At 44.2% G+C, this 26,764-nt stretch overlaps 1 protein-coding gene across 4 annotated transcripts in view; it reads right to left on the reverse strand.

Annotated features, from left to right (window-relative positions):
• LOC138526426 (toll-like receptor 13) overlaps positions 1-26,764 on the reverse strand; it is a 269,812-nt gene that overhangs the window by 220,797 nt on the left and 22,251 nt on the right. The window contains exon 1 of one of the 4 annotated variants that reach the window (XM_069637195.1): positions 4,910-5,012. The exons of 2 other annotated variants lie outside the window; for them this stretch is intronic. The gene's annotated coding sequence lies outside the window, so the exon portion shown is untranslated. Of the gene's footprint in view, positions 1-4,909; positions 5,013-26,764 lie in introns of those variants that run through there. One more of the 4 variants, XM_069637177.1, reaches the window with a different exon arrangement.

The following is a 26,764-nucleotide window of genomic DNA, read 5'->3' on the forward strand; positions in this document are numbered from 1 at the left end:
CCTACAAAAGATAGGTTTGTCCATGGGCACAAGAATGGATCCTAGTATGGTAATATTTTCATGGAAGAACTCAAACAAGAGTTGTTACAACCACAATCCCAGAAACAACTAACAAACCTATGACACTTTGATGACATTGGGCCTCATTATAAGGGTGGCGGTGACGTTATGCACGATGCCGGTAAGGTACCGGCACCGTTCATACCGTCCCGCCGTATTACGAGTTCTGCTCGCGGGTTCCTGACAGCCCACCAGGTCTTACCTGGCGGGCTGTGCGGCACCGCGAGCAGAACTTGTGATTGCACTGGCACCGTTATCAACAGTGCCAATGCAACCATGCTCCCCACCTCCATTCTCCCCTATCGGGCAGAATGAGGACCGGAAGCCCGGCAATACCGCCACCTGCGAATGGGCAATTACCGGCCCATTCATCTGGTAATGGGCCCGTTATTGCCCAATCGTGGGAGGCGTTGCTGGTAGCGAGCATGGCGGTAGCCGTGCCTGCCATACAGGCACGGCTACCGCCATGCTCGTAATGAGGCCCATTATCTTGATGTGGATGGAAGGCAAAGATTCTCCAAAACAATTCCATAAATAACTAAATAGCTTCCTCCAATGCATTATGATCACCATAAGAACATACATTTTCTCAATACAAATATTTATGTTAGAAGGAGCAGCAATTTAGGAACGTCTGTATACAAGAAAGCCAGGACAAGAAAGACATTTCTGCAAGAAAAGTATGTAGACGAGACCTGCCAGGAGCTGTGTGAAAGGATAAACCTACATAGATAGACTATCTCGAACCACAACACAGAAACACCAGTATGTGGCGAAACCGCAACACGGAAACACCAATATGTGGACAATTCAAACAGAAAGGCATACACTGCAGGATCTGTCGGTTACGGTTTTGAAAGGTGATCATTCAAATACCACACCCAGAAGAACATGGAAGCTTAAGAACGTGATGATTAACCGAAAAGACAGAGATCTGAAAATAGATACAGGATTTATGGCACACTATGGCCAAGTTTGAAGGCAATCCTCCATTACCAGCTCTTAACAACAACTGTTGAACTCTACTGTTCAGAGGCCCTAATGGGTGAAGACACAAGGCGTCAACAACAGTAATCTTGGGTGTTTAAGCTTAAATGGTTGGCACCATGATAATAGCAGACATTGCACTGTTCTAAACACATTTTGTGTTTGCCACATTGTATGCAAGACAGGAAGCTATTGTGAATCGTGAGGCACCCTGGGGTAACCCTGGAAACATTGGACACCATTCAGGCCTTGAGAATATATACTGCAGTGTCACATTGTATACCAGCCAGTAAACCATAGAAGCTGCAGTGAAATCACTCCAGAGTCCTGGCGCTACATAGAGGCTGCAAAACTCACCTTTAGACTTGTGTGAGGGGAATACAAAACCCACCCTGCTTTCAAACGGCGTGCTTTTAAATCATTCACCTCATTATGTTTCCCCACAAAAAACAATAATTTCAGGACAATTGCCTGGGCCACGTTAAGACTGCTTGTGCCTGACTTTGAGAACATATCAAATTCCACAGTTATGTGTGATATGGTTTGTTTTCTTGAAATGCGACTGTCAGCATGTCTAGCAATGTGCATTATTATCAGTGAAAACTGTCATGTTTGTTTCCCCCTGCCAGTATTGTGGTCCTTAAGATCAGGCAAATTAATTACCACAAAACCCCTCTGAGGGGCTGGGGAAATCCTATCAAAAATAATTGCAATAAATCCACCAAATTAATGCCATACTCGATTACTGTTACCGCCAATTGGTCCTGTGGAGTTACTACAGGATTCAAATGGTGGTAATTCCCCATTTCTGTATTCCATAGGACCACCAGAAAGATCACAACAATAAGTTCAATTGTTTCTCTGCACCCACAACAAATAGATTAATTTCCTCCATATTGTTAAATTATTTTTGATAACGACACCTAACAGCATGAGAGTGATCATTTTCACTTGAATATCCCCTGCACCTCAGATTGGTTCTATGGACAGTTCTTTGTAATGTTTCCCTTTTGTGTAATGCAAGGTTTCTGGGTAAAATCTTATACATTTATGTAAAAAGAATATTTGTAAATTGTTTGAGACTTTTGTGGTGTCCACTGCTCTCTCACCCTGCCTTCAAATAAGGCAGCCATCTCAGGGCTGCATCTCATCCATAGTATTCCTTCACCCAATTAAGGCCCAGATTAATGGAATTATTTGCACAGTAAATCCGGACTTTGCGTGCCAAACCGTGCCCAAAACTCAGTTTGTCGATTCATGGAATCATCTGCGTGGGAATTTTTCGTACTTTCCAGGGACTTCGCGCATGCTCGGCACGTCTCTGCGAGCAGCGGAGAGCCTTGCGCGAGACACCTCGCAAAGCATGGGCGTGGCCTGTGCAGAGACCAGAGCAGGGGCGGAGCATGCAAAATGAGGACGAACAAAGGAAAATGTGGGCATTATGAGGGTCGGCCCACAGGTAGTCCCTCGCACACCGACAAATTCACACAACCAAGCGTATTCATGGATCTGTCCGTGCAACCTCTCGTCAAGGAAATGGCCACGCAATGCATTTGATCGATCTGCGACTTGTAGGCAGGCGTACAGATACTTGCGCATAGAAATCTCCATGCACTGGTGAGATCGGGTGTCGGATTTAGGGGTGCATCCACACAGCCTGGGTTCCGATCATACTTCGGGTGCTCGTAAGCAGTGTAGCGGGGTGCAGGAACGGTTTACGGGGGTTTGCATGCATTTGTACCGGTAAATTACGACTTTTACGTTATGTGGTACTCATGTTGAGGTGGCACTGGGAATAGTTACAGGGGACCCCATGGACCCCTGTCGGGGTGCTGGCCTGGTTCAGGGGTTCACAGGCTGGTGTTCCGGGGTGCATTGGTTTGCGTGGGCGGAGTGCGCAAAGGTCTGTCTCCATGGCTGGCATGGCTCTGCGTGTGGGCGTCTCTTGGCCATTCCGGCTGCGACTTGCGCATAGGGTTATTTTGCATGAACAATTCCTTGAATATGTGTGGCACGCAGATTTTCTTATGCGCGACAGGCCGCACAGAGTCGTTCTCGGGGCGGAGGCTTTGCAGGACCTTTGCACACCTTTCTATGAATCGGGCCGTACGTTTAAACTGAAAATGCTTGTTTTCCTTTTCACTATGAGAATTAACTGTTTGGTGTGTGCTTCTTTGCCACTATTTCTCTCTCAACCATCCGATAAAGAAGAAGCCCATGGGACTTTGAAAGCTAATGCACTGTTGCATCTCTGCATAATATTTCCAGCTAGTCCGATACAAGCTATAAAAACCTTCATTTTGTGCATTGTTAATGTGTAGAGATAGACATAGCTGTCACCTTGGTGCAGACAAGAGAGGTCGTGCTCAGCCAGACATTACGTGGTCACTCTAAGCTCCTTCATTGCCTCAGTCATTCCAAGTCAATTTGAGAAATGTCTTCACAAAAAGTAGCTTCCATGCAAGCAATACCACCTAAAATACTGATGGTTACCAAATGTCCTCAAATGAGGCCCATTCCCACCCCGTGGTCAATCCCCTCACACCCGACCCCACCAAGACCCCTCTCTGCTGTGAGTCCTAGCCTGAACACAAAGCCCACTGCTGCTCGGAATCCTATCTTTGCTCTGTGAGCCAACGCTGCGCAGTGCCAATCCCTGTCTCAAGGCCCATCCATACCATAAGGCCCATCACTGAACCACATCTAAAAAATGGCTGTTGAAATCCATGCTGACACATTTGTTTCTGGGCACCATTGGGGGCGCATTAGTCTTTCTATGCAGGTGGTGAACATGGTAAAAGAAAGAGATTTCGCAGTTCTAAATACTGAGCCTTAAAAAAAAACTGTACACATTACGCGAAATGCAGAATGCAATGTCACATGCCAAACATTTCTTTGAAAAGTAGAACAGTTTCCGACAAAGGCACAAGCAAACTTCTAACTCTGCATGACTGGCCCATGTCATTCATCCAAGGCGATTTCCGCTCACCCACACAGAAACAGAAAGGCCTGGACCCTATCTGTACCTGTTCCTCCTCGGGTGCTTCCCTCGCGATGCAGCCAGCGCCTTGATGTCCCTGGGTTTAGTGCGCGTAACAAATGCAAAAATAAATAAATAAATGGCACTGGCAGATGATGCGTATGACCACTGTCCCAATGAGCATTCGCCTGTGCGTTTCAGAGAAGCAGACCATGTATGTGCACAATTAGACTATTTCTCCATCTCCGATACTCTTACTTACAGTATTCATAAGAACCTGCAATTCTGCATGAAGTAATGTCATTGTAGTTGCATATCTCTCGTGTTCTTTCCCTTCACTTCATGTGTGAATAATTAACACTGCTGTGATTTTACTGCTACATGTACACTGGGCATGAAGTAATGCTGATAAATGTCCGGTTTGAGTATTCATGTACTTAGGCTCTCTACTGTCCTGTTCCTGTTCTGGGCCCTACCTCCTGTGTCTTCTGTGCACAATATGAAGGCATGCAGGACAAAATGAGTACTGCTTTAAATTCGGCATGGGCAAAATCTACTGGTGATGTGGACTACCTGCCTCCACCGACCATGGGCAATGCCGGTCTGGCAGTGGTAGAGGTGTACGGAAAAACGTAGTGGACCTGTGGTCTCGGCAGGGAAAGGGGTAGGCGGGAGCTTATTGCAACATGTGGCAAGGTTTTGCAGATGAGGCATTGCAACCGTCTACTTGTGACCAATAACTAAGGCTCCTATTACAACTTTACACTCGCACAGGGACCTGAAAGAACACATCATCTATATAGAATGGGGAATATGGTTGTATAAAGTAGAGCAATGTTAAGCAGCAAAAAGTAAAAGTAGTGGAACACCGTTCCCACTCACTTCGATCGCTGCGGTCTGGTCTGTGCAGGGTTTCTTCTCCAATAAAAACAGATCAAGCCAACAGAAGACGGTTTCACTTAATTTGGCTCTTCCCCGTGGGGATCATCTGCAACACTTGTTGCGTTACCAAAAGGGGAAGGCAAGCCAAAAGGGGAAGGCAAAGTGACAGCATGCTGAGCTCATCCGAGAAGGCGCCTGATCTCCGAGAAGAGGCGCACAGCTGCGTTTATGAGATGGCTACTATTGTGAAAATAACATATACCATAAAGTTCACCCATTCCTCGTAAACTGTGACATACCCCCACTGCAAACACAGGAAGCAGGGCTTGTGCCACAATCCAGATGGTACGACGTCCTTTCACCGCAGGATGTTTTTTCGTGGGTTTTTTTACCGCGATTTATTTGCAGAAAAAAACTCATCGAATTTCTTTGGGGGGTTTGAAAAAATATATATATTGGGTGTGGGTGTTCGGGGATATATAACACATTTAAGGGGATGGGGTTAGGGGACCCCCCCGAAAAAGAAAAAAAGAAAAAATTCTATGAGTTTTTTCATAAAAAATCTGCGGTAAAAAAGCCCACGAAAAAACATCCCGCGATAAAATGACATGGAACCAATCAGACAATTCTAGGCAGCTGACTCAGGGACCACCACCAGCGGGCACCAGGGGACGATAAATGTTGGTCTAGGTAAGAGAGAGGGCACCAAAATGACACTTCATGTACCACACTGAGTCAGGATAAACCTATCTTGGCACCAGACCTGTATGGACCCACTTGAGCACCTGGGCACTCCAGGCTTTGGCCTTACTCCTACGTTTCCATGCAAGATTCAAAAGGTTCTTCAGACTCTTTGTCCTGTTAATGTTTGCATGCAGTCCTTCTCTGGGTTATTATTACCCTGTGACAAGTTCTATATCAGCACTTTGGACACAGCAAGTGCTTTGTGTGAATGAGCTTCTGTTCCCCTGTTTAAATGTTCACAGTTCCAGCGAGTTTGGGTGTGGCTCACGGTGGCGTCTGAGGACTGGTTGGTTGGTTTGGCTGGTTGGTTGGTTTGCTTGCAGGCTTTCACCCGCTGAGAGGCAGGTGACTCTAGGGGCCTAGTTCCAGAGCCTGGAAAGATTCGCCCCCTTCTGTGGCCGTGCAGAAATGTGCAGAATCTATGAGACGCTGGAAACTGGAGCTGAAGCCGATTAGGTGTTATTGGGGAAATGCATTCTGCCGTTTATTTTAGCAAAACAGAACATCTGCTGTGATTTCATCAGCTCTTGCTGGGTGACGTCAGGGAGCTCGACAGTGCCACGTGCTTGCACTAGAGTAGGAGTAAGTGACGCTGTCCCTCCCGGTTTTAGATGCGAGTTCTCGCCGTTAAATGGGTGAAGAGGTTGCCTATGCGGTTTTGAATTCTTTGTAACTGGGGGGTACAATTCTTTGCTAAATATGTGAGCAGAATGTAACAGAAATGTATTTATTTAGTTTGGTATGTATGTATGTATGCACGTATGTATTGATAGCCCTATATATCACCCTAGTTAATTAGTGCATTAACAAAGCTGTAGGCAGGACTTGTCACATTGCTAGACATAGTAGGTTCCATTTGGGTATGCCACATGGGCCGTCTAAATATTGCATTTGGAGCCGATCATCTATACTTCTCTTTTTTAAATGCTCTTGCTCATGAAGTTTCCATTAAACAGGGTTTGATTGATAGAAGAGTGCTGAGGTTCATGGCATCTGTGATGGGCGCCCCTGTGGCCCACACAATGAGTGAGATACCCTCAGCTCAGGAGTCTTCAACCTTCGGCTCTCCAGGTGTTTTGCACTGCAACTCCCATCAGCTCAACCAGCATAGTCAATGGTGAGGGATCATGGGTGTTGTAGTCCAAAACATCTGGAGAGCCACAGTATGCAGACCCCTGCCTTGGAGTATCAGCAAAACTCCAGAGGCTTCAGTGCTGGAGTGTTCTGTAGTGGTTTTATGTGGATGCCACACAGGCTCGTAAGAGTGCAAAGCCACGGTGAAGCCGCAGGTTATGAAAGTCTCACTCAATCTGGTCTTGCCTTAGAAGGAGGGATGTGTGCTCACATAGAAAGAGCTGGGACCACTCAATGGTGGTTTGGAAGGTGGGCTCTCGCTGTGCCTCTCTTTTTGCTTCTTCAGTGGTGTCACTACTTCTGATTTTAATCATTCTTTTACTCTGCGAGTTGAAAAAGAAGAGTTAATGATCGAATACAGATGAGAGACCACTACAGTTCTAACCTCTTCTAGGTTGCAGGCAGAGGAAGGTTCAAGAGGAATCCAGTTGGGCTTTCTCTGGCCAGGATATCTAGTTGTGATTGGACAATACACAGCGTGGCCGTACTGTTTAAGTCGCTCAGGGTCGATGGCATAATCTCGCGAGGGTCGCCTGAGGAGGTGACCAGCTTCAGATGCTGCTGGATCTCACTCATTGCTTTGGCTCTTGGGATGATACGGGACTGGGAAAGATATGGGCGATCACTCATTTTTCTTTGCTTGCATCATTCTTATTGTTGTAAACATGCATTTTGAAAATATAGGCTCATCTGGAATTGTGATGAGACTATTTCTTCCGACAGCATCCTAGCTGTTTTACATTTTCTTAATCTTTTGGATATCTGGTGGGTGTCATGGTGGCTGGAAATGCATAATTGCTTGTTTGTAATATTCAACCGGGAGCTAGCGGGTCTACTGCTAAGGAAATATTTGAGTCGAAAGCACTCGGTATGTTATGTTATTTCATATTTTTACCGCACTCATTGTAGTGGTCTTACAAATGACCGTGTATGAGAAGTCCCGCATTGTGACCCCTCCAGGGTGCACCAGATAGTGGTCCAGTGAGTAAGGACGAAAAAGGGATGATGGAAGGAGAAGTGATCGGAAAGAGGGATTAGATAGCATGATAGAAGGAGGTCATTATGGTTTCCAATGGGAGACAAATCAGCCGGCGAGTTTGTTGGAAAAAACCTTAAGCTTTCACGAGTAGTTTTGGACTGTTTACAATGAAGTTGCAATTTCTCTGAAAGTATTCGAGACATAAGAGGGTGAGCTACTTTCAAAGTGAACAGAACTCTAGACATAAACGGATGAGTCAGTTCCAAAGTGAAAGGAAATCTAGACATAAACGGCTGAGTCAGTTCCAAAGTGAAAGGAAATCTAGATATAAACGGCTGAGTCAGTTCCAAAGTGAAAGGAACTCTAGACATAAACAGCTGAGTGAGTTCCAAAGTGAAAGGAACTCTAGCATAGTGGATCCGAGGAAGAAAGAATGGTGCTCCTCTGCTTGGAGAAATGTTGTTATCAACCATGCCACATGGCAGGACACTTGACTAAGGATGAGAGGAGCAAATCAGCCACAGCATTTAATATGGCTTGAGTGTGGTTGTTTCCTGATGCTTGAACCCGCAACCAGCAGCCTAGAACCGGCTGGCAAAGGTTGAACCACTGAGTCCATAAGGGTAGATAGAAAACAGGCAGTTTGTGGAGGAGAGTGTTAAATAAGAAATAGAGCCACTGAAATGCTAGGTCAAAATAAGCCTTTTCCAGAAAGTGAATAGGAGTCTGGAATTCTGGTCATGACTTTGCTAACAATATTTAAAGTGTTTTTATAGATGATGTCCACTAATCCATCATCCTTCATAGACCGATTCTGAATGGATGGACAATATCCCGATGGTGAAAAATATTTGGGGAACTGACAATGAACGATTGGAAAACCATTTTTCCTTGATACCTAGTAGGTCTAATTGTAAATCTAAGATGATGTAAAGGATTAAAACACTTATTTTTAAAGAATAGTTTCTGTTTATACGTAAGGCTATATAATATTGGGCTATGCAGTGTTAATGTTGAAAAGTGAGGCTGGGCAAACGCTGGTTTTACAAAGTGTGCTAAAATCTTGCAACTATTGACATTGCTTCCTTCACCTCAGGTTGTACATGGTGTATATATACTAGCGGTGCCACCCGGCGTTGCCTGGGTCTGTAGCTGACATGCACATGGGGTCTGCTATAGCCTTGTTTATATTATACTGTGTCTTAACTTCCTATTCTTGAAAAATCGCAAAATCGCAATCTCCGGAGATCGCCTATCTTGAAAGCACCAGGCCCGACCCCGCTCCACCCCTTTGCAGGGCGTATGCATGGGATTGGTCAAATTTCACCATCACCAGTACACCCCAGACTGGTATGCCGACCTTTTGTCCTAACGTCCTATTTTTGAATATGTTGCAAAATCATCAATCTCCTGAAATCGCCTATACTGATAGCACAGGCTGGACCACGCCCTGTGCATAGCGAATGGGTGAGGTTGGTCAGATTTCACTATTGCCAGTACACCCCCGACTGGTATGCTGACCTCAGGCCAAAACTTCAGCCCACCAACTGTTGTGGGGCTGGAGCCAACAATTGCAAAATCGTCAATCTCCAGAAATCGCCCATACTGATAGCATAGGACCGGACCCCGCACTGTGCAGGACAAATGGGTGGGGTTGGTCAAATTACACTATCGCCAGTACACCCCAGACTGGTAGGCCGAACTTGGGACAACATTTCAGCCCACCAACCATTATGGGGCTGGAGCCAACGCTTATACTGAAAGCACACTGCCGGACCCCACCCTGTGCAGGGTGTATGGGGGGTTGGTCAGGTTTCACTATCGCCAGTACATCATCCCAGACTGGTATGCCGACCGTGGGCCACAATTTCAGCCCACCAACTCTTATGGGGTTGGAGCCAACCCCGAACATTCAAACAAAATTTCACAAATATATATATATATAGAAATTCAGTAAAAAAACCTTGTTAACGGGACGTTATGGTTAAGTTGCGCAACTAAAAACCTATGAAATTCAGTGAAAAAACTTTGTTAAAGGGACGTTATGGTTCCAAGTAAAACTGAAAAACCCCTGAAATTCGCCAGTTATGGTAAGATAAGCAACCATAACTCGCGCCACCAACGTGCACTTCTAAGCCTAACACCCAGGACATCAAAGATGACATCACAAATGTCATTGATCAGTACTGTGATGAGGAAGAGTAGGACTAGGAGTAATGAAGATTACCGGTAAGTAATCAGAGCATTTCAGGACACCGCAAGTGTTCTTAGAACACATTCAACTTGCCAGAGTACAATACAGATAGCGTCCTCAGGACACCCCCATTTTGTTTATGTCTGAACATTTAAGGACACCGCGAGCGTTCTTAGCTCAATTTTAGCTTGCTTGCGAACAAAACGGACACATACTCTGTCCTCAGAACACCTCACCATTTAGTTTATATAGAAAATTTCAGAACAGCCGTGTTGTCCGCAGACAAATCGAACACAACAAAAGTGTCTAGCACATAAAAAAAAACAGAACATTGAACCTATCTCATACTCCCCCAGCCTCCCCAAACACTCTTACACACCAATACACTCCACTAAATACAATTTTTAATCCAAGTTTCACTGCGCTGTCCGCAGTCGTCGGCGAATGCAAGATGGCGCCACAGAAAATCTGACGCGCTTCACGCACCACGCCGTCCAATCAGCGAACACGTTGCATGTCCGCGGACATCACGCAAGCCACTCGGCCAATCAGGGCATTGGCCGCGGAGCGAACCGGGAAGTCCGTCCGCAGACAGACACACTCTGGAATGAAAAATTAATGGTTACACAAAGCCAACTACCAGACATGTCCTTTGTCAACTTAACATCACGTATCTTCTCAGCAGAGGAAATTGAGGTGCTCAAACTTGGCCTGAATTTCTGTCCCTCCTCTCCATATAACTACGCCGAGACAAGAATCGATTTTGACAAATATATGCGTAAGATCCGCTTAAAAAAATTCTTTGCAGTCAATCCACCTAAAATGAAAGAAGGTGAACCATGATCGGGATATACTCCAGTGGTCATAGAAGACATGAACATATGAGATCTCATACATCTAGAAAACGAATGGCAAGAACAGGAAGATATAAGTGATCCCCAGTGGGAACTCATGAATATCAGCACTGACTGGCCCTATAAGAGTAAACTCAAACTCAAGTCATGCTTTAATCCCATGTTCAATCCTGGTGGTAACATAGAGGCCTTTCAAGATCTTGTTATAAATGATCTCAAAACGTTTAGAAGGACTAAAATCAGCATTTCCAACAACTTAACAAGATGTGAACAGGAGATCTTATCCAACATCTCAACATCAGAAGACCATATCATTAAACCATCTGAAAAAGGGACTAACATTGTCATTATGAACAGGTCAGATTACATCAGTGAAGCCAATATACAACTAAAGGATCACAAATGTTATAAAATGCTGGATATGGATCCCACAATAGAAATGAATGACAAACATTTTAAGGTACTCACAAAATTGAAGGAGAAAGGTCTATTGGAAGAAGAGATGTGTAAATACTTGCATCCTAAACATCCAACCATGCCCACTATCTACTTCCTACCAAAAGTACATAAGAATAAAACAAGACCACCAGGGAGACCCATCGTCACTCTATGTGGGGCACTATTGGAAAATGTGTCTAAATTGGTAGATGAAACATTGATTAAATTTGTTACAAGCCTATCGTCATACTTACACGACACAAAGGATTTCCTGAATAAAATTGACGGTATACCATGGGAAAAGACCTACCAACTAGCCACATTAGATGTAGTCTCCCTGTACACTTCCATTAATCATAAAGATGGACTACAGTCTTGTGAGTACTTCTTAAAGACAAGATCCTTGAACTACCTCGAGCATGGTAAAATGATTTTGGAAATGATCAACCTCTGCCTAACGAACAACAGTTTCCTATTTGACAACAAGTTTTATACCCAGTTGCAAGGCACGGCCATGGGAACAACATTTGCTCCTTCATAGGCAAATCTAACGATGGGCTGGTGGGAGAAAATTGTAGTATGGGTCCCTTCCAATAAAGACTTTACGGACAAAACTGTCCTATGGCTTCGTTATATAGACGATTTATTTGTCATTTGGGATGGACCCACAGAAGAATGGGTGGACTTTGTTAAGTCACTAAACTCAAGCGAATACAACTTACAGTTTACTGAGTGTCACAGCAAGACCACTATTGTCTTTTTAGACATAACTGTAACTGTGGCCCAAGACAGTTTAGTGACTGAATTGTATCGCAAACCCACAAGTTCTAACACACCCCTCCATGCCAAAAGTAACCATCCAACATCGTTAAAATGGAGCATCCCTTATGGTGAATTCATTCGAATTAGACGCAACTGCTCACAATTGGAAACTTTTGACAAGGAATGTAAGTTTATGGCACAGAAGTTCCAACAAAGGGGCTATCCGAAAAAAGTGTTGGACCGCGCCTATTCTAAGGCACGACAGAAAGACCGTTCAATATTGTTGATGCCTAAGGTACAAATTGCAAAAGACATAGAAGAGACGGAAACGCGACTCATCTTGACATTTAGCAAAGCCTCTAAGTACATTCGACACATAATGCAAAAACATTGGCATGTACTAAGCAAGATGAGCATTTGGGGCGCACCTTGGGGGCTAACATCAACATTACTTATAGACGATCTACCTCTTTGAAAGACAGTCTAGTCTCAAGTTATATGAGTCCCAAAAGTACATCAGTTCGAGTGAGTCCGTGTGTGCAATGTAGGTTATGGGCACGAATATTGGGAGATTTTGTTTTGGATTTTTTTTTTTTAATGTATTTGCACTGTAGATGTTAAACTTTGGAGAAATACATTATACAAATTACATGTAATGTTGAATGAACATTAGATTCATTTTCGGTGGACTTAAAGGAACATTTGGAGATGATTTAAATGTTTTATCTTGCACATGCAAATGGAATTTAAAAGCACATTTTTTTTTTGAGGATTATGCAGAAACGCTCTATATGCAAAAACGCCCTAAAATTTGTAGAAAATGCACATGATATGTGTTTGGGGAATCATTGATTATTTTCACCTTGAATTTGAAGTGCATATTGGGGAATGTAATTTTGGGTAAATGCACATTTTGGGTAATGCAAATTTTGGGAAATGCAAAATTTTGGAAATGAACATTTTGGGAAATGCATATTATGTATTATGCAGATTTTGTGTATGTGTTGTGCATGGGTTGTAGTTGCAGCATGGAGGGTGAGTTGAAGTTTGCGTATGTGTGTGCAAGTGGAGCCATGAGTTTTTTTTACGCAAGTGTGCACACAGTATGTAGTAGTTGTGTAATTGTAGTATGTATGAGAGATGTAGCACTTATGTTTTGTAATTGTGAGCGTGCAGAATGTGTCACGGTTGTGCATCTGACATGTGGGCGTGTACACGTTTGTAGTGAAGTATTTTGCGCAAATATTGGAGTATTTTATTGGGAGTTGCATATATGTAATGGGGTTTGACTTATGCACCCTGGCCAGGTGTATTGGCAGTAATATAAAACCTTCAGGAGGAACCCCAAGTTTTGTTTTTAAGGAGGTTGGACACAGTAGAGTGTTCAAGTGATGTTGACCTTAGGGTATTGGGCCCGTTTCGAGGTAGTTGTGGATTTTCAACGCAGTTGTGCGTTTGCAAAAGGAAGGGAAAAGAGATTTTTTTTTCTCAAAGTTGTGTATGTTTACTATATTGGGGCTACACAATATTGTCTGCGTTGAAGGTAACCGCACGGCAATCTTCCTTTTGTTGTGTTTAGGGTTGATTTTTAGGAACTAGTTTGTTTTCCTACGTTTTTATGTGATGCCAGGTGGTGCGTGCGGGCGGAGATTTTTGTTTGTTTTTGCACACCAGTTAAAATTTCGTTTTTTAAATTTGTAGTGGAGGGCACACAGTTTTGTAGCCAGTGTTTGTTTGTAGTGAAGTTTTGGTTCATACACAGGCATGGGTTTCTGGATTTGCTTCAGTTATATTTGTTAAAACTTAACTTCTGAGTTTTCAGGTCGCACCATTTAGTGTTCCATGTTTTAGGTGTATCTGATTTTAGGTGTGCAAAATTTTAGAGGTTTGCATAGTGCTACCATATTCCATCTTGGTAGTGGTTTGTTATTTCACAGTTTTACATGGCCCTTTTTGCTATGTATATTTTGCGCCACGTCCCTTTCTATCGTGGTTGCGTTTTGTATTTTTGTGATCTTTGTGTCGTATGTCTCTTTTCTAGATTTTTCATTCCTTTTTCATGTTTTCTCTAGTGGAGGAAGATAAGACATGGTTGTTGGGATATTTTGTTAGAATGCATGGGATCTTTGGCATGTTTAGGACTATCTGTTTTTGGCCATTGTGTAAGTTTTCTAGATTCGTGGCTACACTATTTTGGCAAGTGGGTTAGCCTCTGTTGGGGTGTTGGGTTTGTGCTCAAGTGTGGCAGACTTGAGGCCAGGAGTGGCAGGCCTGGCGGAAGGTGGTTTAGTTTGGTAGGTTTTGGTTTGTAGTTCTGGTTTTTGTTTGTCCTTTGTGGCAAGGTTGTGCTTAGTGGTGGCGGCACCAAGACCCTGGTGTGGCAGGCCAGGGTGGAAGGAGTAGTAGAAATGTTGTGGTTGTTTGTCCTATCATGGTTGTGAGTGTATGTGTTTTCTTTTGATTGAAAAAGGGGGGATGTGTAGTATCCTGCATAAGTATGAATGAGGTCTGAGTCAGTGTAAGAGCTGTGTTGGAATGCTAGGGGAGCCTGGAGTGTTGGGGCACCTGGGGATTCCAACGGAGACGGTTGGGGACTTGGAGCTGGGCAGGGAAACAGGGTAGATGCTACTAATGATCTCTCTCTCCTATATTCTTATCTGAACCTGTAACCAAGACAATAAAGGGTGTTCCTGTTTATACATACTTGGGTCAGCCTGGTTCCTGCTCCTTGTTATTACTGGTCCAGGGCAGATCCTGCAGGAGGCAGGATACATCAGTGGGGTTCTGGTGATAGGTCTGGGCATGGTGTTGTTTGTATGGATTCGTGGAGCCACAGGTTTCAGATTCCAAATTGTGGGAGTTCCAACTGTGTGGGCCTTTCTTGGGTGGGTAGGAGTGTATGGCAGGGCCAGCTGTTTGTGGCCTGTGACAGGTGTTGCTGGTTGTGCTGGTGTGTGTCTCATTGCACTTTGACCATGTGTATTGAATGACACTTCACATCCCTTGGAATGTTTGAGGGCTAATGGTTTGACAGCACATTTGGCCTCTCTTGCTTAGGGTTCCCCAATTATGGTGTGCAGTTCCAGTTACGAGCCACAACCATGGAACCATTGGTGCATATTTTTGGGATGCTATGTTGTGTACCAGCACATTACGTTTTGGTGTTTTCACATGCATGTCCCATGCATGCTGCACCATGGTGTTTGCAGCTTCAAGTTGACCGCAGCTGGGTGCATGGTCCTGCTGCATTAAATTAAATGCACAATTGTACCAATTGTATGCTGTCACAATGAAGTCTGCATTGACCTTACACTTTTACTTTGCATCATGCGTTTAGCATGCATTTATCCTTGCTTGCAGTATCACATTACTTTGTCTTGTCTGCTTATGTCTTCCATGGCAGTTGCCCCGGTGGACAGCCTTCCAGTCTGACATCGGCCTCTATGAATTGCTGCTTCAGGCATGATCTGGCCTGGTGTGCAAGCGGTCAGTATTTTTGTACTTGCATTCTTGAGCTTTGCATCATGGGATACAATTAATGTGTTCAGTGCACTGTCCCAATACTATGCAGGTGATGGCATGCCTTGTCATGTCATTGGAAGTCTTCCAGGGGTATCCCTGCTTTTTGGGGGCTCAGTTATCTGCATATGTGATATCTTCTCATTTTCATGCACTATGTTGACTGTTGTGTATGTGCCATTGTCTTGTGAATGGGGATATGTGACATGCACATTTGCTGTATATCATTCAGGGGGACAGGCAGTGTGGGGGTTGTTGTTTTTCAGTGTGTGTGTTTTGTGTGTTTAATTTGCGTGCAGTGTGCAGGTGTTGCTGCATGTGTGCTGGGACACATGTTGATGGTTGTCTTGTGAGTTGTTGTTTACATGTGTTGTATGTCACTCAGGGGGGCCCGTGAGGCTTGAGTTTTTGGGTGCATGGATGTGTTAGCTGCACTCTGTTTCATTTTTTTCATTGTCTGCAGATCCTCCCGTTCGGGAATGATGGCTATTTCATGGGATGAAATTTGACTGTCGACTGCATGCCAAGGGGACAGGTAAGATGTGCATTTATCTTGATCATTATGGAATGGCTACTTTAGTTGCTGCATGCCTGAATGTGGCCATTCTGGTGGGTTGCCCTCTTTGTCACAATTGTCTATTACCTCTTGTTAATTGTTGTTTTTGGGATGGGGTTTACTGCTGTCATTTTGCCAGATTGAGTAACAAGTGGATCGATACTGCACTGCTTTTCTACACCCAACAATAGGGAAATGTTTGTTTGCATCATGCACATTCTAGAACATGTGTGCTGCTATATGCGATTTTGCTTGTTGTATTTGTGCTCATGTTAATGTTTGAGGCCATGTATGGCTTGCAGCGTAGACATGATTTTCAGGATTTATCGCTGCTATCAGATTTGACAGGTATGTTAGTTAGTCATATGGGATGTTTTATGTGCCAAAGAGGTGATTTCATGAAATGGTTGGCATGGTGGCCATGGTGTCCTCCCTCTTCAGTATTTCTTTTGGAAACCCAAAATGGAATGTCTTTTAGTTCTAAGTGATATTCAAATTTGCACTTCCAAAGGCACTTTCTCAGGGCTGTTTTGTGGGCACAGTGGATTGGCCCATTGTCACTGAATGGTACCTGGGATTTGGTGGGATTGTGTGCACTCCACAGGGGAAGGATTTTAGGTGAAAAAAGATTGCAAAAGCTGGGTATGTGCAGCCTCTCCACATGCTCTTTGCCCAGCCATACGCAAGGGGTGTGCCTGTGTTTGTGGATGGTGTGCCACCACCATGTCCACCGGGACGCCATGCATTGTGCAGGACACATGCTGCCACAATGATCCTGCAGACTACTGGTGGTGCATATGGCAACACACCACCAGAGTGGTCAAGGGAGCGGAAACGTGACTTGAGCACTCCGAATGTGTGCTGCACGATGCCCCAAGTTGCAAATGGACAGTGCTGTGCCTTACCTCGGCAGGTGGGATGGGGTTGCGTATGGGCATCATCATGTATGTGCTCAGAGGGTAGGCACTGTCCCCTGTAGAGGTGAGAATGGTTGTCATTTGTTGACAGTGTCTATTGGTCTGTGTGCATGGCCATTGATACTCACCAATGAGCCATGTGTTGCCATGCATCCCAGCTTCCAGGGTCTGGTGTAGCGGGGACATCCTGAAGATTTAATTATCATGTGTGCTCCAGGATAGTTGGCATACACTTCAGTAATGATGCCCTTAGCATCACACACAACCTGAACATTGATGGAGTGCCAATGTTTCTGGTTGTGGTAGATGTGCTCTGTTGCTTGAGGTAGACATAAAGCAACAAGGGTGCAATCAATGGCACCTAGCACTTTTGGGAAGTGTGCCACCCCATAAAAATCCTGGACCACTGCTTGCCTTTCTGCCGGTGTTCTGGGAATATAGATATGCCGGCAGACAGAAGGACATGCAGTTATTATTGCCACCTGGTGTAAGCAGCAATACTGTGTGGCCTGAGAGAGGCCACCTACTATGGCGGTGGTCTGCTGGATGAGCCAGTGGCCAATAAATGCAGAGCAGTGCGCATCGTTTGCAAGGGGCTCAGTTCTTGGGAACACATGGCGGGTGATGTGAGGTCATCTTCCCACTCTGTGACCAGGTTGAGGATGATATGGGGGAACCTATACCCGTCATAGACCTGGTCAACCAGCATCTCAAAATGGCTGGTCCTTTGGTTGAAGATCTGGGCCCTGGCCATCCTCCTCCTCCTCCTCCTCCTCCTCCTTCCGTGGTGTCCCTGGATGATTGCTGCAACAAATGTTGCATTCATCGTCGCTGTATGTGTGCATTTGTTAAGCGTGCATGCTTTTTATGCATTTGTTAGTGTGCACGTTGACGTTTATGCCTGCTATCGTGTGGCGTATGTGTTTGCGGATTTGTGCATGCTTTTTCGCGTGTCTGTGTTCCCTGTTCAATTCTATGAATATGTTTGTTTTGCACGTATGGGCGGTGCGATTGTTCGACGGTTGTACGTCCCGCCCACATTTTCGCTTGTTCTTCCTCATTCCACGTGTTCCGCCCCCTTTTTAGGTGGCTGTTCAGGCCCGGCCAGCCCTTCTCTTGGAGTCTCACGCAAGGCGTTCGTCTGGTCGCAGTGAAGTGGTGGACCGGCACTGATTCCTCATGATTCCTCACTGATGCCCTATTTTCAGTGCATATTATTCCATGAATCGGGATCATAAGTTCCTTACCACCTCACCCAGTAGCAACCCAAAAAGAAAATACTACTTGGCAGAGAAAATGAAGCATCTCCCTTGCTGTGATGCCAGAGCAGTTGATTATGAATTCCATAATCCTCTGCCAACATCACAGTAGCTGGATACAATATTCAGCGATGTATTGCAAAATGACCCTTTGCACTGTTTGTGAGCTGGCATTTGACATTTATTGGAGTTTTCCTTGTGTTAACCTACAGAACTGACTGCAAATTGGGTGGCTTTTTTACACAATCCGTATTCTAAATAGCACCATTTTGGTCATTTTGTTTTTTTTAAACAAACGGTCACAGGGCCTCCACCACCACCTAAGCACTCCAAAAATGTTTGGGCACACTCACTGATCTCACTGAGGGTTATTTGTGGGGGGGGATATTTACACCCCAACTTCCAAAATTCCCCAGCCGCCACTGGCTTCAGCCAGGCTCGGACTCGTCTATAGGGCAATAGGCCCATGGCCAAACCAAAAACACAAAAGGCTGTTGTGGGCCAGTTTTGTTAGTCAAAGTGGGCCACTTTTCTGACCAACGTGGGCCAGTTTGATGAGGTACTTCACTATACGGCTAGTAGTTTTGACAAGTGTTGTTGAATAAATATTAGGTACTATTCAAACAGTGTCACAAAAGGAATTAATAGCTATTTGCAACAGTGGGCCACTTTTTCATTGGTGGCCGAGAAACTTTTATAGCCCAGTCCGACTCTGGCTTCGACACAGTGAGACAGGGGTTCTTGGAGCAGGCACTTGCAGGAATCTTGCTAAGCGAGACACTAAGCAATGAGGCAGAATGTTGAGAGAGACTCATCAAGCTTTGTAACAACGGCTTGAGGTTATCCAGTTGCCCACTGCGTATATTGGCCCACCAACATTCCAATATTATAATGAGGCATTACAGCCCATGGAGCCAGGCTGTAAAATGTGTTGTGAGCCAGCAACTGAGTTATAGGCGCTAGTCGAAGCGAGGGTGCAAACACGCGTAGAGGACAATATCAACTGCAACAGCCCTCTCTGTCAGGGCTCTAATGTTAATTTAAATTGGCTAAATAACAAAACTAATGTTAAAAACAGGTTAGAAACAAAGAAAAAGGTTGGTGAAGGCGCTCAGAACCCTGCAGTGAACATTGCCCATGCAGAATACTGGCTAAGGGAGACGCTGAACATTTAAGCAGAATGTTTGAGGAGAAACATTATATTTTGTTAAAGTGGGTAAAGCCCTCCGATGACGCAATGCTTACAATGGCCGGCCAACATTCCACTGTTATAAATAATCTTTATAGACCCTGTACAAGGGCTGTACTGGGTATTATGGGCAGATGACAGACTTAAAGGTCTGAGCATAATGGGAGCAATTAACACAGTTTCTGGGCAGTGGTCGAAGTGTACAAAAATAAGTAGTGGAACTATGTTCCCTACTGGCCTGTACCGCTTCCCACAAACCCCATCGTCATGCACCCTCCCACGCACAATACAATCCCCCAAAAATATGCTCCTGCTGTTTAGGGGAACGCTCAGTGCAGCTCACTGAAAGTGAACGTTTTAACTTCTTCCTACACTTTTGGTTTCTTTTTAAAAGTATAGGAACAGTGAAGCTTAATTAAAAGAAGTAGAGGAGCACCGCTCCTGACCGCTCCCGCCCACTTCGACCACTGTTTCTGGGCCATAGTAACTAGTAAGGCACAAGAGTGGGGTCTGTTAAAATAATGTAACCCTCTAATCAAAAGAGCATGAATGGTGAATGCAGGAAATACACTTAGTGGAGATAATGTCTACTCCGTTGTTTTATCTAAACATGTCATACACAGGCGTATTGACAGTGTATAAAACCACCTGCGCCGTTGTGTGGAATTGGCTGGAAGTACATATGCAATAGCCAATTGATTGTGTACACATTTGCATAGGTGATCAAGGGGAGTTGGCTGCAGGTACTCTCTGAGATGCTTGAAGGCTTAGAATGTATTGTGTTGAACAATCAGTGGGATGCACTGTGTTCTGTAGCCGCCCACAGATTGACCAATGCGAACGCTTTATAAAATTCTAAAGGTGATAATAGATAACGATTACTCAAAATAATATATAATGATAAAAATGGTAGAACTGCGCATCATGAAAACTATATTTAATTTACAGTTTCAAGGCACAGTTTCACAGAATCCTGTACTATATGATCTCTGCCCCGGAATGCTGTGTTATGCCATGCCGAAGCTCAAATTTCCTACCTAAAGCGAAACTGACAATAATATCAAAGGCTTCCATGCCGCATTAGGACTCTACTGAACAAACAAAATAGCGCCACAATAGCTAGAGCCACCATTCTATCACGTCTCAACTACAAAAAGGCCTTGCTCTTGGGAGCCAGTAGCAAATGTATCAAACACTGTCAAATAATACCAAACAATGCAGTTCGGTCCATCTCAGGCAAATCCAGACGAGAACACATAACAAGTGACAGAAAAGATCTCCATTGGTTAGCAATGAAAGAACGTATCACTTTCAAATCCTTGACACTGGTCCATAGTTGCTTATACGGAAAAGCCCCGGCCTATCTCAAGCAGGAATTCAAATGGTATGAACCAAGCCGTAGCCTTACATCTGAAAAGCAAGGACTGCTCGAGCTAGGCCCTCTTAGAATAAAAGCCATGGGTTTAGGCAGAGCGTTCTCTACCAAAGCCATATCCAACTGGAATGAGTTACCTCTCCATCTTAGACTTGAAAGCAATTTTCAAACGTTCAGAAAACAACTCAAAACCACTCTCTTTAGATAACCTCCGAACTAAGCCAAATTAATGCATACTCCAACACTGCTGTCATTCCTCTTCTTTTTTGTTGTCGTCCTGTGAATCATTCTGTCCACGTGTCAATGTCACGCCCTGATGCTTGCGAGCTTTGGCGCGTTACAAATATATGAATAAATAAATGCAACCATCGTCACAGTGTGCTATGCGGTGGGACAACTGCCCCAGAGTGCAAAGCTGTGAGACCAGCGTCTCCTAATTCTGTGCTGTAGGACCACAGAATGCTATGCCCTGGGACCACACATGTTTCTCATGATCTTTTTGTCCATCTGTATTTTTTGGTATTCGTAATTATTTGAAGAACAGGGATGTCACTTTTGACAGAAATAACGTACACACATTTACTGATGGTGGGGGCATTCCCAAGATGTGTGCCTGTACAATAGCACAAAGATGAGAACAAGTGGTGAGCCAGTTTATGAGGGTGTAAAAAAGTGGTACATATACCAGGGAGAAACAAAAGAAAACATATATATACACACACACACACACACACACACACACATACACACACACACATTTAGCCACAGGAACGCTCTGCCTCTGCAAGTAGCTGGTGCTTAATGGCTTGAGCGGGCTAGGCTCAACAATATCAAAACAAGTAATTCCAGGCAGTCTAGAAAGTTCACTAAACGCACAAATGGAAATGCAAAAAATTGCCCAAGCACTCAAGACTGTGCAAGGTTTGTCAAAATATCTTTATTTGAATACAAAGTGCATCACACCATTAAGGTAAAAACAAAGAATTACCAATCTGGGCAGACCAGATGGCTTGCAAACTCACCCATCCGGGTGGAAAACGCCACGTGTTCTGCTCGTCACTCGAGCTTCTTCTGGCCAGGTAAATCTCCATTTGTTGTTGCTCCCGCATGTTTTAAAAGGACAGGTTGCGTGGCAAGCTACGCCTATTTAATCCCGTGTTCCACGTTATTTTATGGCAGTTTAGCGCTTTGTAGAGTCTGTGTAAAATGCAGCCAACATAGTGAAGGATCAAATTCCTATGTATAGTCTGTAACGTGCACATACTTTAATGATAATAATGCATTAATAAATACCAACAACTGGATAAAGAAAGGATTCACCTTCCATTCTTCCCAACCAAAAATAATGTCGTGCACATCGCTGAAACTTCCAGTGCCATAACAGTAATTGACCCAAATGAGTGAGTATATCAGAAAAAGAAGAGAGCAGCAGCTACGTCTAAAATGTTTGTGCAGTCTAATGCTGCTAATTGTGCACAGTAATTAGTATACACAAAAAGTGCTATTGATCCAAGAGTGTTCTAACCAGTATCTGACTATGTACTTAAAGTGCTAATTGTTCGTACAACAGTGCAAATGCTTAAATATGCAAAATGCACAGACCTCTCTAATTCCTGATACTAGTAAGTGCCAACTCACCTTGAATGTATATGTTGCTTCTCTAAAAGACACACACTATAACATGTGAGCTAATCAGTTATTATGTACTATAGCTTCTACCAGTTAACAGCTAAGTGTTAATCAACTGCCATGGGTTGTATTATCTAGTGTAGTGGAGTGCAAGTGCAGCTACCATTAAATGTATGTTATGGGCAAATAACACCAAATTCCATGAGAACTGATGATTTTAACCATTCCTACATTTGAAGACATGGGCCCTCATTATGAGTGTGGCGGAAAGGCAACAACCGCGCCGGTAGTGCTACCGGCGCCGTTGTTACCACTCCACCACATTATGAGTTCTGCTCGCGGGTGCCGGACTGCACGCCTGGTCTGACTAGCCGTGCAGACCGGCACCCGCGACCAGAACTCATGATTGCATCAGCACCGTTATTAACGGTGCCGGTGAAACCATGCTCCCGACCTATGGGGCAGAATGGGGATCGGGAGGCTGGCCATAATGGCACCCGCGAATGGCCAATTACCGGGTCCGCCAAACTCGGCATGACCCGATTCTTGCCCATTCGCGGGTGCCGGAAAAAATGCAACTCCGGCGGCAGCCGTGCCCTTAACAAGGGCACGGCTACCGCCAGAGTTGTAATGAGAGCCAAGGACCCTATGTTAATTAAAGAACATAAACACCTGCTCATTTAAGATGTTTGAGAGTCTCATCAAATATGCCAAATTGGACAGAACAAACTTCTAAATAACATTGAAAATATGGAAGAACAACTATTCACCTCCGAAGATGGAGATGAATGTAAAAAACGAATGTACAGGCTGGAAGAAAACCTAGAAAGATTTGAAGGTGAAATAAGATTGAGAAAGCAACTCAAATTTAAAAGAGACAGATTAGATTATAAGTAAGGGAGAATTTACGTGTTTGCTAAAAGATTTGATGGCCCGATTAAAGCCAGATTGGATCAAACTACATCCAAGAAGCGGCAAACAGAGGCGGCAGCAGAAGATCCCAGTAGTTCAGAAATTGGAACTTCAAAAACTGAAGCTACAACCTCCCAAAAAATTCATTTTTTAGACAAATTCAAGCAACTCCACATGGACAGCAGAATGGACAAAAGAGGACGAGGCCAATTTGCCGGTCAAGGGAGCGGAACAGCAGGAAAGGTGGGAAAGTCATGTGCATGCATTTGAATTCATAAGTCTCCATGGCTTTACCAGTATTTAAACAGCAATCTTGAGATCATCAAGGGTATGATTAGCTTCTGAAAAATGCTCACCCACTGGACTCTCGTTAGTGCATCTCTTCATGCTTTGATGATGGAGGTGCATGCGTTTATGTAGAAGTTGACTGGTTTCCCCAACATAGCAATCAGGTCCGGGACATTTCATTCACATAATCAAGTAAACAACATTGCTGGATGCACATGCAAACTGTCCCATCATTTTGTAGTCCTGCCCTGTGTGGGGTAGGTGAATTTCAAAGGTAACATTAACCTAAGGGGACAAGTGCTTCAAACTATTTACATATACAAATGTACCTTACATTAGTAAATGTCAGTGGATACGGTGGAGGGGTCAGGTAGGCAGGTTGGGGAAAGGACAGGGGAGCTACCTCGTTGGCAAGTAAGTGAAGTTTAAGTCGAGCTTTGAAAAGATCCACAGTTTTTATGAACATTGAGGAGGTTAATACAAGCAGCAGATTCAGTGGCTGTGATGAATTGTTGCAATCATATGTTTATTACAAGGAGGACTCAAGATGGCAAGCCTTGGTTGAGGGAGAAAGATGGTCAGATGTGAATGAGATTTGAGAGGGGAGGGATGGCATTGGAAGCCAGGAGAAAGTTGACTTCTGTTTTTGAAGTGTTCAGCATGAAGCAGCAGAGAGCAATCTGGTGGTGAATTGCAGTGACACAGTTCATAATCCATTACAAAATGTCTGGGGTGAAGATTTAAGGTTGTTTTACCGTGGCTGAAATGTCCGCAACGGAATTGACCGAATGCGAAATGTACGTTGTACATAAATGTTCATACATTTCTCATGCAGACATCCGTGTTAAAACAACCCCAAAACCATACCAGGCTGTTGGTGGGGGCACTCCTGCAGCCTTGTTTTTTTTTTTTTGTTTGGTTGGGTCATCTGTGGGGGTGTCACCCGCAAGAGCGGGGTGTTGCGGGCGACACCCCTGCAGCCTTTTTTTTTCATTCTGGTCAGCTGCAGGGGTGTCCCCCACAACGCCCGCTCACTATACTGTATACTATAGTGAGCAGGTTCTTGCAGGGACACCCCCAGTGAGCAGGTTGTTGCGGAGACACCCCCGCAGCCTTTTGTTTTTCTTTATTTTATAACCATAAAGGTAAGTCGAACTTTTGATAGTTCAAACTTTTTGTGGTATGTATATTAGGTCTTTTGGTGGGGTATGTAAATTGGATTCGGTCATTTTGGCCGAATCCAGGGTGAACGAGGAAATGAGAAAAATACTTGGGTGTCATGAGAAAAAAGGTGTTTGGGAAAGTCAATGGATGAGATAAATCTTCTTTGGGCAAGGTGTAGAGGGTGAAGAGCGAAGGTCCCAGGACCGATCTTTGAGGCACGCTAAAGGGGACATTGGTGGGGTCAGAGGTTTGCGAGTTCCAAGAGATTTTATAGGATCAACCATCAAGGTAGGCGGTGATACAGGCAATAGCAGATTTGTGAGACTCAATGTCCTGGAGAAAAAGAAGGAGATAGTAGTAGTCGACAGTGTTGAAAGTGGCAGAAAGGTCCAAAATGATAAATACAGAAAAGAGTTTGGAATGGTGAGCATTAGAAAAACACTGGAGACATGCGTGGGCAAGTGATTGTGACTAAGGCTTTGACCATTTGGAGAGCAAAAGCATCAATTGGAGTGTAAAATGTGTCGGCACTGCATAAAATGGGTGCTAATTCAATAGGAGAAGTAGGGGAGAAGTAGCAGTAGGAAGAAGAGATAGGGGAAGAGATGGTGGACAGGAGGAGGGCTGGGGTAGAGAGAAAGAAAGAAAGAAAGAAAGAAAGAAAGAAAGAAAGAAAGAAAGAAAGAAAGAAAGAAAGAAAGAAAGAAAGAAAGAAAGAAAGAAAGAAAGAAAGAAAGAAAGAAAGAGAGAAAGAAAGGAAGGCTATTATAGTGTCTCGAATGTGAGATTTTAGAGGAAACGTAGTGAGCATTGGGAGGAGTGAGGAAAGATTGGAGAGTAGATGAAAGCTTGTGGGGTTGATTGTGTGAAGAGGACGCTACGTTTGTTAATGTGGGATGTTTCAACCCACGCATCCAAGCCATACAACATCATGGTGCATTACTGATATGGGAAACATCATAATGGCCGCCGGAAAGCATGCTGCTGGCCAGAAATCACCAGAAAGTGCGCAGCGAAAACCTGACGGAGAGGCCACCATCCACTTTTGCCTCTGTCAGTGTTAATACAGGAGACCATTGCCAGCCCCATCCTTTGGCTGCCCACAGAACAAAAGCAGACAAAGGAATACATAGCTGTTCAACAATTCATTTTCTTGATTGTCAAAATTGCTAAAATCATGGGCATGAAACCACCAAAACAATCCAACTTCTGGTTGGGTGTTCTACATTACTCTACTGCAGAATCCACATCAATACATTGTTAGCAAGGATCATATGCTATCAAGTAAAATACCCTTTTTGAAATGTATTAATTTAAGGCAGCTGTCAAAAATGGGTGCAATACCGGTGCCTGCCACTGACCGGCGCTAGCGATATAAATTCTGACAGGAGACTTGTATTTCAGGAGCTAAACAGTGAACCTGAGTTAGCTGGGATTCAAAGGCTTGCTTGTCCATGAGAAGTCTTCACACCTGGTCATCTCAGCAAGAAGGCAGGAAATCACGAGGTTCTGTTAATCAAATGGAGAGTGGCACCCTGGACTGATGCCCTGTTAGCAGGAAAAACCAGACAAAGGATTCCTTCAGCTGAATTGGGTATGCTGATTTTGGATGTGAACTGTCAACACTGCTCTGGGGGAAGGCAAGACATCTGATCTCTGAGTCAAGCCAAGTTTCTAGGGGTGGGGACAAACAAATGGGTGTAATGCAGTGGAGGCAAATGTATGTTTTATTAAATTGCTTATAAAATATTGTATCAAGTTGACAGAAATGTACAATTTGGGGATTCTTAATATGAAAAATGCACCCACGATTTGAGACTAAGCTGGACGTTGTGGGATGTTCTGAGGCCAAGCCCTGTAATTATTAATATTGTAACGTCTGTGTTTATGCTAGAGACCTCAAAACTTACTGTAATATGCTCAGAGAGGGTGTGTACCTCCG

The sequence above is a fragment of the Ambystoma mexicanum genome, chromosome 1q (genome assembly GCF_040938575.1).
Source record: "Ambystoma mexicanum isolate Mex_15411 chromosome 1q, UKY_AmexF1_1, whole genome shotgun sequence".
Lineage (NCBI taxonomy): Eukaryota > Metazoa > Chordata > Amphibia > Caudata > Ambystomatidae > Ambystoma > Ambystoma mexicanum.